The following is a 16,710-nucleotide window of genomic DNA, read 5'->3' on the forward strand; positions in this document are numbered from 1 at the left end:
AGTGAATTTTCCAGCGTCTTTTCCAACGACTTTATCTCGGCAGATAGGTTTTGTAGACCCTCGCGTATCATCTCCTTGACCTCTTCCAAACCCGAATTGGGTTCTGAAGGGCCTCCCTGCGGTTTTTTCACCATTTTCCTTCAGTCTTGGGCCCAGTTTTTCAGGCTGTTCAGGCTGTTCAGCTGTAGCCAGCTGTAGCCAAGGTCGTGTTATCGGAGCAAAGAAAAACACGTCTGCTCTCACCAAAGACCAGAGACGCTTTTGTCTTATTATTTATATTATAATATAAATATAACACAAAATACTCTAAAAACACATAAAATGACTTTAAAAACACAAAAATGACTTCAGAAAAACACAAAATGAATTAAAAAACACCAAATAGTCCAAATACACACAAAATGACTTTAAAAAAAAACCCACAATACTTTTCCATGCATGTACATATGTTTTTATGTTATTTAGCAAATAAAACAGGTAAAATGCATTAAAAAAAATATTTCTTTAAATTATTTTTTTCTCAATCATGTTATTTTTTTAATTGCTGGATGTGATAATTGAAATCGTAATGGAATTTCGATTAATTGCACAATGTCATCAGTTTAAACACATGCACGGGCCCTTCACCTTAGTGTAGTTTTCTTGTTTTAAGATCAATGATTTTATTTTTCAGCTATCACATAAGAAAGGGTTAAAGTTTGTGATAAAGAAAATGGTTTATCTATTCTAATATATTAATTTAGTCCACTCTATTCAATTGTTATTGTTCGTTACCTGAAATAATCTCAGACCTTCCGATTTGTATTTACCGTTGAGGACTTACGACTCCTGGTTTTAGAAGTATGTTAAATAAATGCTTCTAAACTAAAATAAATGTGATGGCTGAAAAGCTATAGCAATCTTAAAATGTAATACGGTTTCGATGCTAAATGCTAGCAGGTTGCCGCCTTGGACGCTAAACGTAACTACAAGTAAGAGACAAATCGTAAGACACCAACATCACTATCGCAACAATATTAATCAAATGCCCAAGTATATTTTAATATTGTTAAAATCTCACCTTGTCTATTGCTGACATGATCGCTCCTTCCAACTGTGCATCCGAGACATGTCCATTTCGCTTCAGCTGGTGTTGGGCACAGAACCTCCTCACGGACATTTCGGAGGACTTAGGGACTCCTAAATTGTGCAAAGCTAGAGATATCTCAGCATAGGTGTTGCCGTCTGCGAAAAACTTTGCTACTAACACCTTATATTCCTCCAGTCCGGCCATGACAAATCTAGGGACAGGTGATTTATGTCTGTGGTCAAGGTAAACACTTCACTTCCGGGTCACGTATTCTGGTCTATAACGGTAATGGAGAAAACTGATAAAGGTGTTCATCTTCCCTTTTTTGTTTTCTGTACCGAAGCAAAAGAGTTTTAATTAGAAAAACAAGGCATTTCCCATTTTCTCATTTTGGTTTTGGAAACAAATATCAAATAATGAGTGTTTTTCTCATTTTTCATGTTTTTGTTATGTAATAAAAAACGAATGAACGGCTGATACACGGATTGAAATGAAGAGGGGATATTGACTTTCTTTACTTTTGTTGGGAAGCATTTGTGTTGTGTGTTAATCCGTCAAGCAGTAGTGTATATTAAAAATTCAAGGATGCGTGTATTTTGCCATTTCTGCCAAAATAGGACAATTAGCTTTGATTAAGTATTGGATTCATTGACATTTCTAGCTGGGATATTCCTGCTTCAGGCCATTGAGCACATGGACTTGGACTATTTGTCATGTTAAAGGGGAAACTTCAGTCATTATATAACTAAATGATTGACCATTGCTTGTGGAAGACGTGCTTGTTTGAATCATGCTGTCTTGTCCTCTTAGCTGGAGAGGATCAGCTCCTTTGTTTGCTCGGAAAAGACTGACCTTTGACCCCTGACTTTAGAGTCCTTTATCTAACCACCCAACATAAATATCTGTCCAGTTTAAACGCCAAACAGAAAGATGAGGGTTTTTGAAAAACGAACCTTTTGTGCAGGTGTCTTATCTTTTTCATGAGGAAACGACTAAATCAATGAGGATACTGTAAATAATCTGAACAAACACAAATGATGGACTTCTCTGACAGCCTGAGGAGTGGCTGCTTCCACAGTGTGGGTTTGAGTAATTGCTGTAGATGAGCAGCATGATTATCTTAAATTCTAATTTGTAGTTTCACAGAAATAAGCTGTAGTTTCTATTATTTCAAGCCCAGTAAAGCAGAAGTGGCTGTTTATCCTGTCTTCAATCATTACCTTGTCTGCCAGTGCGAGAGATTACTGCGTCTGGGGGAAAGTATTAACATGGCTTTGACTGTAAAGCTTTCAGCCATGTGTTTCAGGAAAGAAGAAAAAAAAGAGGATGCAATGGTGTGTGTGGTTAGTGGTCACACATTTTTATGAGCTTGGACAGAGAAATGCAGATATGGCAATGCAAAGAATGGTGGTTCATTTATGTTTCAAGTGTACCGTTTGCGTGTAATTGGAATACCTTGCACACTCGGATTTCGTGCTGATAACTTTGTGAAAAGAGCACGCTCAGGAAAACTTGATTCATGCAGATGTTAAAACGTTCCTGGAGTATTGGTGCGGACACTCTGTATGTCAGGTTAGAGACAAGGTAATCAAACTGTATGTGACCTCCGTGACTTCAGCCTGCTTTTGGTTCCGGACATTTTGGTGGTGGCAGATTGGTGTTAGCACGGCTAGCATCTGCCTTGGAGGAGATTAGATGGTTCTGGCTTCAGCCCTGGACCTGGACCTCCAACTAATCACTGCTGGCAAAAGGCTTTTGCTGCAGTGTCGACAGGCCCGTTTGAGCCTTTCTGAGCTTTGATTCCCTCTGCTCAGCTTTCCGTCCCTTGTGTCCAGCGGTGGACTGGCCATCTGACCCACCAGGCATCGTCCCGGTGGGCCATTGACCTGAAAGGTGGCAAAAAATCATCCAAAAGTGTCAAAAACATGGCAAGAAAAGATTGAAAAGTGACTAAAATAGGCCATAACCAGTCAAGAGTGGTCAAAAAATGGGCAAATAAAGAGGAACCAGGTGGTATGTAATGGCAAAGGGAGCTTAAATGGGCAAAATGTGGCAAATAATAGTGAAAAAGAGCGAACTTGGAACAAAAAGAGGCTAAATGTAGGGAAAAAGGAAACAAGTGGTAATTACTGGGAAAAAGTTAGCTTATTTGGTTAAAAAGTGGCTAAAAAATAAAGAAAGGACAAAAATTGGATAAAAGAGTCAAAATGAACTTGCAAAATTGGACAAAACATTTGAAAAAAGGGACATTTATTAGCAAAAGATGGATAAAGTTTGAAAAAAGTGTCAACATTTTTTGAAAAGGGGCAAAATGGGACAAAGGAAGTTGCAAAATGGCCAAAGGAAATAAAGATAAAAAGGGGTTAAAAAATGTTCCTGGGGAATAATATTTCAAATTAAGACATGAAGAGCCACATGTTGAGAATCACTGACTTAACAGCTGATAAGTTAGTGGGCTGGTCTGGATAGAAAATGCCAGGGTTGATTTTTTTTGTCCCAGTCCACCCGTTTGTGTCCTAACATTAGTTCATATTCACTGAACGTTTTTAAAACTAAAATTCTTCCATTACTAAAGAAAAATTAGTCGTAGTTAGCAAAATTAAGTATACAAATACCATTTATTTTTTATTTTTTTAAAGATCCAGAAAGATTGGGAAGAAAAAAAGCAAAGTTATAAATAACAATTTTTACATCATACCATCCAATAAATTAGATTTTTTGGGGGTTATTCTCCTACAGTGTTGACTGAGTTTTCACTCAAACTGAGGCGGATCTCTCAGGAACTCATTGTTGTGACTTAGAAGTAAAAATTGTGACCACTGAGTTCAGCAGACATGACACCACAGCGCAGGCCTCCAACGTCTCAAATAACTGACTGTGTGTGGATGGACATAAATAAATATACATTATGGTGAATAACAAAGCAGAAAAGGAAACTTGGCGAAGCTTTTAATTCAGGTTTTGCTGCAGTCGGCTCATATTCTGTGTTTATTTACAACTGTGGCATGTGTTGCAGTGCAGCTGATGGATGGATAAGATATCTGTAATCTGTTTAACATTGTTTCATGTGGCTGGAGGTTGGAATAATAAGGAGAGAATGAGGCTCTCAGCATAACTGGGTTGTCTGCTCATCTGGTCCCTGCGTGTGTGCCCCCCCCTGTCCCCTGCCCCCCCCCCTCTGCCTTTGTCTGCTGCTTACTGCTCTGGGCAATGCCTGCAAATGAGCACTGGGACGGAGCTATTATTCAGCACAGTGCAACCCCTGCACCCCACTTTCTGCACACGCACAAACACACGTTTCATCAAGAAATGTATAAACTGGAAATCCTAGGACTGGATGATGGATGAACACAAGGACGAGAGAGGGAACTATGCAGCTGCAGCTCTTAGAACAGACATGGGCAACTGGCAGCCCGGGGGGCCCCATGCAATTTTTGTGCGGCCCAGAAAGTAAGCGCACAAAATGACTATAAAAAAAAAAACTCACCGGAAAATACATAAGATACCAGTACATGTACACAAAACACTCTAAAAAACATACAAAATTACAGAAAAATACATAATAGTACAAGAAAAATACACAAAACTAAAAAAAGGCACAACATGACAACAAAAATACAATGAATAACTGAAAAATATACAACAGAGAGCAAAAATATACAGAATGACAGAAAAATATACGCAAAATCACTCTAAAAACATACAAAATTACAGAAAAATACACAATAGTACAAGAAAAATACATAGAGACGACAAAAAGACACAAACAAAAATCTAAATGTATCACAAAAAAATATATAAACGGAGAACCAAAATAAACAGAATGTCAATGAAATCACACAAGACAACTACTGGTACAAAGATGTATAAAACCACACACTCCTGTATTGGTGCTCAGCTCAGATAGGTTGTTATTCTAAATGAATATGTCATTATGTGGCCCCCGCTGTGATAAAAGATGCCCATGTCTGTCTTAGAATATCACAGAACTCAATTCCCTCTGGGCTGGTGGAGCGCGGCAGCATTTTTAAACATGAATAATGACACACAGACCTACCAGTACATGTTTCTATGTCAACCAGTCCATCCCCCACCTCCAGGACTTGTGTCTGGCTGCTGACTGGGGAAGGGTATCCCTTAGGAAGGTGACCTTTAGGTGGTCTCACTGTGTATGTGAAGGAGTGTTCACAGCTTTACATGCAGCATATTGTCTTTTCTTCATGCGTCTCATCTCCTACTTTTCATCTCTGTGCAGAAGCCGCTGCATTGCACCTCCAGGGGACCTCTTACCTGACAAAAAAACTGGAATTACTGCCTCATCCCAACAACAGGTAAAACATTATTACACTTTCACATCATGCACTGTTGTTTAGTAAACCAGGGGATATCTCACAAGCATGCACGCAGCGGCGTGAGGCCGCTGGCGGTTGGTGGTGCGAGTGGTTCCAATGTTCCAAAGTTCCAATGTTTGCTGTCAGTTCAGCAAGGGCGAGTCTTCAAACAGTAGTGATGAATAGATAGGATGTCAAGTTTGCCCGGAGCTTATTTGAGTTTACTTTTCCTTCTCTGATTATTATTCTTCCTTCTTCATGTCCCATGTTTATCTGGTTGCTCTTTAATGACCAGTCAACACCAAAGCTACCATGAATATAGTCAATTTCAGGTGTGAATTAGATAAAGCCATCAACTCTTTTTAAGGATTAGCGTTGCTCCTGTGTAACCACCCTTGTTCACTTTAGTTTTCCTTTCTTTTGGCGCGATCATGCATGTGTCATACAGTGAAAGGCAGCTAAGACGTTCTCTGAAAATAATAGACAATTAATCAAATTTTAATCGTGATCGTTGGCCTCCACGATTAAATTAACCTGATCTTTGGCGATGTTTACGTTTAAAATGTGGCCTCTGATGGATATAAAACTGGAGTTTTAAAGGGTTTTTTTTAGGTGGGGCGCTCGTGTTGAATGTGTTGACACGCCCCCATGAGTTGATTGACATAAGTACCTAATTAATTCGTTTTAATTAATTAATCCAGCAGACACTCAAGCCAGTAAATGTTGACAGGATGGTGTTTCTTGCTCAAAACCTGTAGCTTAAACCTAATGTTCCTAACTTTTCTTTATACAATGTCATTGTTTTTAAGAAGTGTGTAACAGTGCAACTTCTTAAATTCTTGGGTAAATTTCAGTATTATTTTATTTATCTTTTTTTTGCGCTCTAAACTGTTCACATTAAGTTTGTTAAAAAAAAAAAAGTAGTTAAATGAAAAATACAGACGCTTTCTCTCAAATGATAAATAATCGTCAATAGAATAATGATTTAAATAATCGTGATAATCATTTTGGCCATAATCGTGCAGCCCTACTACAGCCAGGTGATGTTGTCACTTAGGCTCCAATAATTATGTGCAGACGAATGATTTTGCAGCTAAAATGCTCATTTTATTGATACGGGCTAAAATTCTGTCATTTTTATAATCCTAATCGGAAATAAACTACTAAACTATTTAAAAAAAAACTAAAACAAATCTGCCTCTTTTTTGGGGAAACAGTTCAAGATGGCGTGCAATATTAGGAACAGGAGGAGGGACAAAGAGTGTGTTTGTCCCTTCGTTCACAGAGAGACGTCTGTCACCTAATCAGCCAGCACCTCTTGTCCTAAAATTCCAATGACTCTTTTTTCCCATCATGCCAAGCCTTTGCCCTCAGAGCCAGGTCATTATTGGGCACAGGACGCCACGGGTGCCCACATAACACATACCTTACTGCTGCAGCTTTTACGTTCCCAGGGCACAAGAGGGGAATTGTTGTGCATCAATGTTATCCCATTTTTGCCCATATTTCATTGTTATCCACACTGTTAGGTTTTTAGCTCCAAATAAAAACATGTCTGGGTGATCAGACGAGGTTTATTATTGGACAGAGACGTACGGTGCTTTTTGGGAAGATTGTGATCACTTCTGTTCACTTCTTTGAAACAAAACTAGGAATTTGACGGGATTGGCATTGAAAAATACAGGTAAAGAATAGATACTGTGCTTTTATTTTGAAGTACATTTATTTACACTTCATCCCTTAAAGTAGTTGGCAATCATTTGATGGTCAATGATAATTGTTATTGTGTAATTGATATTTAATTACAATTATGGCATAATTATATTTTGTAATTTTTTAAACCTGTTGCTGTCGTAATTGTAATTAAATTGTAATTTACTTTAGATAATTAACTTTGCCTTGAAAATTCTATAAAAATTGTCAATTTAATTAAACGCAAAACTGCGGAACCATGATACAGTTCTAGACACATATGTAGTTAACAATTAATAAAACATGTTTCATATCAAGCTTTCCCACTTTTTACCATTTAAAAAATAAATAAAAATGGAAATCTAGGGGTATACTGACACAAAAGAGGCTCAGATGCCCACATCATAAATAATAAAATCTACAGTATATTGTCATTGATTAGGAAGCCTAACAAGGTAATCAATAAATAGGAAAGAAATTAGATGATAGATATAGTTTTTAGTGTATTTTACAGCTGATTTGGGACCCGTTAGCATTAGAGATGCTAACAGAAAACTAACAAAGGGTAACGAAGTCTAAGTTATTTTTTCAGACTCATTAATTGTAATTAAACTTTAGTAATTGAGAATGTAATTGCAATTGACTTGCTGAGATTAAAAAATTTAATTGGAATTGGATATTGAAGACCTAATTGTAACCGAAAAATGCACGTGATTGACTCTAACCCTGCCTCTAGGCACAATAGATCTTGTTTTAACCCTAGTTTGATATAATTTATCAGCTTTACTTTTACTTTACATTTAAGAAGGTTTTGGATATCAGGAATAATTTAATCAAACATCCATATTTCTAAAACTTTTAACTTCAGTCCAGCATTCCCGAGCGTCAGGCCATTCCACATCCATCACATCCCTGCCTCTGGGCTCCACTTCACCTTCCCTGTGCTAACACGCTACATGGAAAGTGACACGTGCACATCATACCATCCAAGCACTGATTCCATATATGAAGACCTGGTCCTGCAGAAGGGAGTGTGTCAAGACTTGTAGATTATGTGAAGGAAAGGAAAAAAATAAGCTGTCAATACTATATACAATATAAAATATTTTTCATTTGTTACTTTTACTTAAATTTATTCATCCACAACTTTGACTTTGTTTCAGGTGTCGTCTTAGATTTAAACCAAACTCGCCTGTAAAATGATAACATTTTCAACTTTTAAAGCATCTTGCGACGATAACTAACATTTGTTCTCATAAATCCTCTGATAGAGATTCACTCACAAACAATTGTTGAGGGTTAATATTGGTTGTTGGAGACTCCATCACAAACAATCGGCTTGTCGACAAACGGTCATGTGACTTTAACTTTGGAAATGTTTTAGCACATTGCATAGTGGGATTAGGAAAAATATCTTTAAGAAAGGTTTTTACTTCATTTTTACCAGGATTTCTTGTGTTCCTAAGCCAGACAAGAAGACAGTGATTTGTTTAATGCTTTTTTTTTTTGGTTGTTAACGGTATAATTGTGTGTTTTTGTCAAAAGTCACAAAATAAACACCCGCCATTGTTTTGCCGCAATTGTCAGTTTGTGAAAACACCAGAAATGTGTTGGGAAATCACTTTGGCAGAGCTTCTGGGGACACATTGGGGACACAGAACGATTTTTTTTTAATTGTTATAAGTAATTATCGTGCACCGCTACAAATCTAACACTTTAATTCACTAATGTCATTTAGATGTTACATCAGTAATCTACTACCACATGCCGTCAGTCTCAGCTTCAAACCTTCCTGTTCCAAATCTTAGATGACCTTTTCTTCCCTTTATGGACTTAATAAAACTATTTAAAGCCTGGGATTCACAAGCATGTCCTGTTTCCTCTACACTGCGAACAATATTCACTCTTGGATTATGTTAAATCTGCTTCTCTGATAAGTCAAACCATGCGTCAATCACTTAAATTAATGTAAGAAATATAACTTTAAGATGACTCCTAATTTCTATGTTCAGTTAACCCAGCTGATCTCAGTGGACCTCACCGTCGTCCATCGTATCTTTTAGCGTCGCGCTACGATTAGCAATAATGCCCTGTTGATGAAGAAGATAAATTAGGTCAGCCTCCCGTTTAGCCCTGCTGGCCTCCTTCCTCCTGGGAAGAGGATAATTAATGCAGGTTTGTGGACAGGATTGAAACTCCTGAGCATCTCATGGGGTGGACATGGACACACGTATGTTTTCACTTCCTCGCCTCTATTCTCGGGGCAGTCGTGGTATTTGTGGACTTGGCAGGCAGGCCATCCACGTCTATTTGTGTGTCCTTTTCTTTTTTCATTTCCTTGTAATTTCCCAGAAATGACGCGTCCCTCACCACTTCCTCTATGAGCTTTTCTGTTCATTCATGAGTAAAGGACTTTTTACTATGTGTGCAGGATTGTTCAATCCTTCTTGTGAAGTAAAAATTCGGCATTCTGTGTCAAAGTGATAATCATGTCCTAGATAAAGCTGCTCCAACAAATTGATCAAAATCGACTACTAAAAGCATCTGCAACAAATTTGATTATCTATTCGTTGCGTCGTGTGATTTATGTGCACCACGAGTGTTTGTGTGTGTGCTGGCACAAGTGTTTGTGTGTGCGTGCAGAGTGTTTGTGTGCGTGCAGAGTGTTTGTGTGTGTGCTGGCACAAGTGTTTGTGTGTGCGTGCAGAGTGTTTGTGTGTGTGCTTGCAGAGTGTTTGTGTGTGCACACAGAGTGTTTGTGTGTGTGCTGGCACAAGTGTTTGTGTGCTGGCACAAGTGTTTGTGTGTGCGTGCAGAGTGTTTGTGTGTGTGCTTGCAGAGTGTTTGTGTGTGTGCTGGCACAAGTGTTTGTGTGTACACACAGAGTGTTTGTGTGTGCACACAGAGTGTTTGTGTGTGTGCTGGCACAAGTGTTTGTGTGCTGGCACAAGTGTTTGTGTGTGCTTGCAGAGTGTTTGTGTGTGCACGCAGTGTTTGTCTGAGCACGCAGTGTTTGTGTGTGCGCACACAGCGTTTGTGTATGCACGCACCACGAGTGTTTGTGTGTGCACGCGCAGTGTTTGTGTGTGTGCGTGCAGAGTGTTTGTGTGTGTGGCTGTGCACGCAGTGTTTGTGTGCGCGCAGTGCTTGTGTGTGCACGCAGTATTTGTGTGCGCGCACCACGAGTGTTTGTGTATGCTTGCAGTGTTTGTGTATGCTTGCAGTGTTTGTGTGTGCACGCAGTATTTGTGTATGTGTGCTTGCAGTGTTTGTGTGTGCTGGCACAAGTGTTTGTGTGTGCGTGCAGAGTGTTTGTGTGTGCACGCAGTGTTTGTCTGTGCACGCAGTGTTTGTCTGTGCACGCAGTGTTTGTGTGTGCGCGCACGACGAGTGTTTGTGTATACTTGCAGTGTTTGTGTGTGCACGCAGTATTTGTGTATGTGTGCTTGCAGTGTTTGTATGTGCATGCAGAGTGTTTGTGTGCGCGCGTGCAGTGTTTGTGTGTGCGCACACAGCGTTTGTGTATGCACGCACCACGAGTGTTTGTGTGCGCGTGCAGAGTGTAGAGTGTGTGCGTGCAGAGTGTTTGTGTGTGTGCGGCTGTGCACGCAGTGTTTGTGTGTGCTTGCAGTGTTTGTGTGTGCACGCAGTATTTGTGTATGTGTGCTTGCAGTGTTTGTGTGTGCGTGCAGTGTTTGTGTGTGCACGCGCAGTGTTTGTGTGTGTGCGCACAGCGTTTGTGTATGCATGCACCACGAGTGTTTGTGTGCACGTGCAGTTTGTGTGTGCGCGCACCACCAATGTTTGTGTGCGCACGAGTGTTTGTGTGTGACTTGCGTGTGCGCCCGTTTGTTTGATGTGTGAGAGATACTTTTATTTCAGTTTAATCAGCTTCAGCAGAGTTTAAATGTGCTTTATAGATAAACTGTGTGTTTTTATAAAGAATCTGATGAAGCGATTAATTTATTGACCGATGATTGATTATGAGAATAATCATTAGTTGCAGCTCTAGTCCGAGAGTTCATAAACGAGTTTTTTCCTTCTGTTTCAGTCATGATTTTCTCCTGGACTCCAATAAATCATTCCTCTTCCTGTTTGGATAGTTTCTGCTCTGGCAGTTTTAGTTTTTTTTCTGCTCCATTATGCTGCCAGCCCCACCCCACCTCCCTCCCCCCATCTCTGCATTCATTCACAGAGTTTGAAAGTTAACAGGAAGCTCTGTGTTTTACATCCCTGCATCGCCTTGCACAGCAAAGGTGCAAATCTTGTCTTTTCATGGTTAGTTTAAGCCTTTACTCATCCCACGGCTCAAACTCTAGACTCAATCCAAGAGTGTGACCAAGCTTGAAAACAGCTCAGAGGGTGGAGTCTGTCTGCTTGGCACACAGGGGATACAAACATGTGTAATCATTTCATTTGTTAGTAAAAACCTTTGATTTTCTTTTAGAAATATTGGCATCCACGTAGGTGGCTGTTTGAGTGTCTGATCTTTTTCCTAATGCATTCTTCACATTCATTGAGTTCAGCTCGAGTCCACGTTTTCTCTTTCATTATGTTCTGAAAAAATAAAAAATAATTTTCTAATTTTATTCATTTATTGCTTTTCAGATTATCAGATTTTGGGGGGAAAGTTCATCTTGGAATATTTCAGCGTCGTCAGACTGAAGGCAGCTCCTCGGCTCAGGTAAGCTAACAGTGGAGTAGCTGTGTCAGCGTTTTCATGACCTACATCAGAGTTGAGTTTATTTTTATCACAGTGGGGGCCACAAAACTGTTAAAGTATCTGATCCAAGGGACACATTAGTGGAATCTGATCATTAATACTGCAGAGAACAAAGAGTTTTGTGTGCGAACAAAACTAAAAAGAAAGATGCGTAAAAATAAGGAGAAATCTTTAAAAAAAATTCTGTTTGAAAAGGAGTTTTGTCATTATGTGCGTCTTTGAAGCTCTTTAGTGTGTGTATGTATGGTGTATTGTGTGCATTTGTTTTTTCTTTGTCCATTATTTAAGTAATTTTGTGTATTTTTTTGTCACTTTATGTCATTAGTCATTTTTGTTCTCATTTTGTATATCTATTTTTGTAGCTCAGTAAACTTTTGTTGGTATTTTTTGTTTTTGTGTTTTCATTTTGTGTAATTTTTTTGTGATTTGAGAGTAATGTTTTTTTACATTTTGTGTATATTTTGGGAGTTTTGTAAATTTTTTATTGGTAATTGTTCTTTTTTGTTTTTTCAGTTTGTGTATTTCTCTTATGGTGTCGTGTGTTTTTGTTGTCGTTTTGTGTGATTTTGTTGCCTTGTTGTGTTTTGGAAGTCATTTTGTGTGGTTTTGTTGTCATTTTGTGTGCAAATTAGTTATTTTATTTGATACACCAGGTTTGTTTTTCTTGCCATGAGAACAAATAAAACAAACCAACACTGCAGCAGTGTACCTGAAACCTATAAACATGGTGTTTTCCTTTGTACAAGACGCAGATGTTTGCTGTTCTAAAGATCTCACAGCAGTCATGAGCAGCCATCGACAGCTGAGTGAATCTCATCTCATTTAACAGCAGGAACAGAGTTTTATACTCAGAGAATGTTTTAATCACAAGCATCTCCAGAGCTTAAAGGTGCTACAGGCCTGACACCTGTTAGCGTTAGCTTCATGCCAGCTGTGTGATGTTCTCATCTAAAAACATTTACTACATGGAGGCCTGGGCAGCTGCCAGATGATACTATGCTCTGTACTACGTCTTCATGACATTTCTCACTCCTCTTTCCCATGACTCACGAGGCCTTGCAGTGGGATCTAAGTGGCTGCATTCAGCCAGATGATTAGCTCATCTGTTTATGGATATAGTAGCAAAGCAAAAAAAAAAAAAAAGACAAATGTTTGGAATGAAGTTTTCTGCAGTGCCAAAAAAACATTCATCGAGCATGAAATGCAGCCTGCAGGAAAATGTTGGAGCTCCATGACAGGAAACGACAGAACAGAGGCTGAACGTTGATGTTCAGCGTGCCTATAATTAAAGTCACGGTAACACAGTGTTTGGTTTGTGGATGTATACTCCCAGGGGTGTGTTTGTTGGACTTGTAGGGTTTGGTGACATCCAGTTTGAATAATGTCTGCTGGGTGTGTCTAAGGTCGTAAATGAACTGGTGCGTGATCCCCTCATAAAGCACAACGTAGAATAGGGCTGGGCGGTATGGAATAAAACTCATATCTCGACAAAAATGGCGATATACGATATAAATCTTTGATTATTTTGGGTAAAATTAAGTCTGAGCAGAAAGATAATTCTTTAGGTTAATGTTGTGGTGCAAAATGCCACACAGGCACATTTATTAACAAACACCTGTACAATATGTGCCACTTTTGGCTTTCTCTCACATATGGGACAGCACGTGTGAGTAAGTTGTCGTGGGGCTTGTTTCGTCATAGATTTTGGTTGGGACACAATCATTAATCCATCTAACGGTGCTTTTCATGCTGTTCTGAGAAGTAGCAAAAGCGCAACTCCTAAAATGAGTATTTTTATACAAAAAAGTATCGCCAAAATAGAAATCTCGATATATCGTCCAGCTCTAGTGTAGAATAGATATAGATACAGTATATATAGCGAGGGAAGGACTGCAGATCTCACTGCTGTAAAACTGTCTCAGGGCCTACTTAGACTTTTGCAGGTTTAATAATAATAATCAGGGTTGCGTAATTGGTAATTAATTACAATTGTGACGTAATTAGAATTGTAATTGGAGTTGAAAAAACATGGTAATTGAATTGTAAATGAGTTCAGGTAATTGACTTTAATCGGTATGAACATTCTATAAAAACGGTCATTTACATGTAATTAAAAACAAAGCTGGGGAACCATGTTACAGTTCTATGACTTACACATTCTTAGTTAATAATTAATAAAATGTGTTTCATATCAAGTTTACCTGTTTGTTTCTTTTTTTGCTGTTGTGTGACACAGAAGACAGTTTGCATCATTTAATTTAACCAAATAAACCCTGTAGTTATTATATTATTTATGTTCTATCATGAGTGATGCTGTGTAAAAATGATTGAAAATGAAAAATCATCAGTACCACCAGTATAAACACCTCACATGATAAAACCAGCGATGGGAATATTGATGAGGAGGATCCCATGTGCAGGATCAAGTGACCTATTTCTGTTACACAGTCTGACTGACTGACCACCACAGCATTCACATAACCCGTATGAACGATGACATCACAGTAAGGCGGGGCCAGTTTGATCACAGTTACTTTTCTCCTGAGATCCTTTATGTAATCTGACATCATGCACATTATTACACTGACTAAGAAGCAGAAATCACTTTTACAAATGCCACAAATAGGGTAACAAAACAGCACATAACTTTTACAAATATAAAAACACCTTTACTAATTGTTTTGTAAGTTTTATTTTACTTTTCCCCAAATAATTTTGTAAATTTGTTTAAAAAACACAAATTTGTTGTGGCATTTATGCACCTCTCAGCCACCGTATATAATATGTATTGCATTAAAGGAGCATTGTATCAATCTGACAAAGGTTGAAAAAATAATCTTGTTAAGGTGTCGATGCAACGCATTTTACGGGACGACGTACGACCTTGTTTTATCTCAAGTTGTGCAAAATCCCAAATCTGCCCTTTAAACAATATTTAACATTCACTTAAAGGGGACATATCATGGTTTTAAATCCTTCCTTTTTACATATAAATCATACAGTTGTGGTCTATATAAAGCGGAACTGCACTGCTTGGGTCTGAATTCCTCATTATTATGGCTCCACCCCTTTTCTACCCCTTTTCTGATGTGCTTCTAAGAGCAACTCGTTTTGGTGCGGTCTCTTTAAATGCAAATGAGACACTTCATACCCCGCCCCCTCTCCAGGTTCAACTCCACACTGCTCGGCCATTTTTGTAGTTTGATAGAAGAGATACGGCTACGTAGCAGTGCAGAAAAAGTTTATTCACACGTTATTTACACAATGTCAACAACGGAATACTTGTCCATCCAGCCTTACATGTTTGAGCCAGAGTCTGACCCAGCGGAGCGAGATGAAAATGAAGATGATGAACCTGCAGAACCCTAACAAGTGAGCTAACACAAGCACCGAGCTAACGCTAGCGCCAAGCTAACGTCACGAAATGCATTTTAATAGTCTTTTCAAAGACAAAAACGGCAAAATGAAATGACTAATGAAAACTTTAGACTTAAATAAATCACGTAGGCCATATCATCAAGGATCTAAGACGAGCACACAGCGCTAACGTATGAAGACGGTGCAACTGCTAATGCTAACAAAACAATGACAGGGACGTCTTATCATCACACTTTTTAGCGTTATTTACAGCTTACCAAAGTGCTCTGTTTGTCGTCTCCAAAGATAGAAGGAATTGAACCCTCAATCAGACAAAGTCTTTCGGCAAATCCTTTATACTGGCGGAGGTTGATGAAGCAGTCATCCTTGAAGTGCTTCGCGCACACAAAAATGACCTTACCCACAGATGTGGGTACATTTCCGTGAGAAATAAAACTCAACCAGGCACTTCGAAAAGGTTCTGATGCTGGGAGACGGTGTAATGAAGCGTGTGGGTTACAACATCCAACAACCAAACATTTTGATTTCTCCTCTCGTAACTTCTGCATCCTGGAGCTTGGACTACAAAATAAAAGCGAGAAATAAAAATGGCGGATTGCTGAAGTGTTGGACCTGGAGTTGATGTACTAATTTGGCAGTTCCGCTGACGTTATTGTTCAAAAAACGTAATAGAGAATCAAAAAATCGAAACAGATTGAAAAATATGACCAAAACAGAATATAAAGATATCAACGGAGCACCTGAAGAGACTAATTTGAACTTTTCTGTGCTTCTAAACAATCTAAATATACGTCAAAATGCATTTAAGGGCTAAAAAGGTGGATTTAGCATGATATGTCCCCTTTAAAGGTGTGAAACATTTGAGTAACTCCAGAATTTATTGATGATTTTTTTTTTTTTTTTTTTTTGACTGTGATTTGTGAGAAATTACATGCTTTTTTTTTTTTTTTTAAAGGGTTCTGCGAACACTGGTTTACACTAAACTGATTCCTATAATGATTCATGTTTTTATTGTATTTTCATAAAAGCATAATTTACAAAAATATGAACAAAATCAAATCTGCCAGAGGCTTTACTTTGGCCCCCAGGCCTCGAGTTTGACACCTCTTCTTTACATGATTGTTTTTAGGAAATAAAAGTAAAATGTGATGCTGAAAATGATTCCCTAATGCCATCAATAAAAGGTCCTGCTACTCACCATCACTAAAGCACACACAGTCAAAGACGTGCACGCAGTAGATGATCACACAGAGGATTAAGGTTACTGAGACTCTAGCCTCCTTTTTAAATGCATGGTGACATTCCGCCGCACACAGGCATGATGGGTGACCCAGATTTGGGTGGGGTTGGTGTTGAGGGGTGAGGGGTAGACGAGGAGAGAATAGAGGCCGGATTAGGACTGGGGTTAATGAACTCAGGGCAGAAAGGTACAAGAGCAGAGAAAGTGAAAGGGAAAAGGGTAGCCACACCTCTATCAAAGACATCCATCCTCTTCACATGTGATCCACTTTGTTTTC

The 16,710-nt window shown here is 38.7% G+C and overlaps 1 protein-coding gene across 7 annotated transcripts in view; it reads left to right on the forward strand.

Annotated features, from left to right (window-relative positions):
* Positions 1 to 5,334: 5,334 nt before the first annotated feature.
* LOC114475650 (microtubule-associated protein tau-like) overlaps positions 5,335 to 16,710 on the forward strand; it is a 32,839-nt gene continuing 21,463 nt past the window's right edge. For all 7 annotated transcript variants that reach the window (XR_003675492.1, XR_003675494.1, XR_003675493.1 and 4 more), the window contains exons 1-2: positions 5,335 to 5,400; positions 11,701 to 11,776. The gene's annotated coding sequence lies outside the window, so the exon portion shown is untranslated. The remainder of the gene's footprint in view (positions 5,401 to 11,700; positions 11,777 to 16,710) is intronic.

Source organism: Gouania willdenowi, chromosome 2 (genome assembly GCF_900634775.1).
Source record: "Gouania willdenowi chromosome 2, fGouWil2.1, whole genome shotgun sequence".
Lineage (NCBI taxonomy): Eukaryota > Metazoa > Chordata > Actinopteri > Blenniiformes > Gobiesocidae > Gouania > Gouania willdenowi.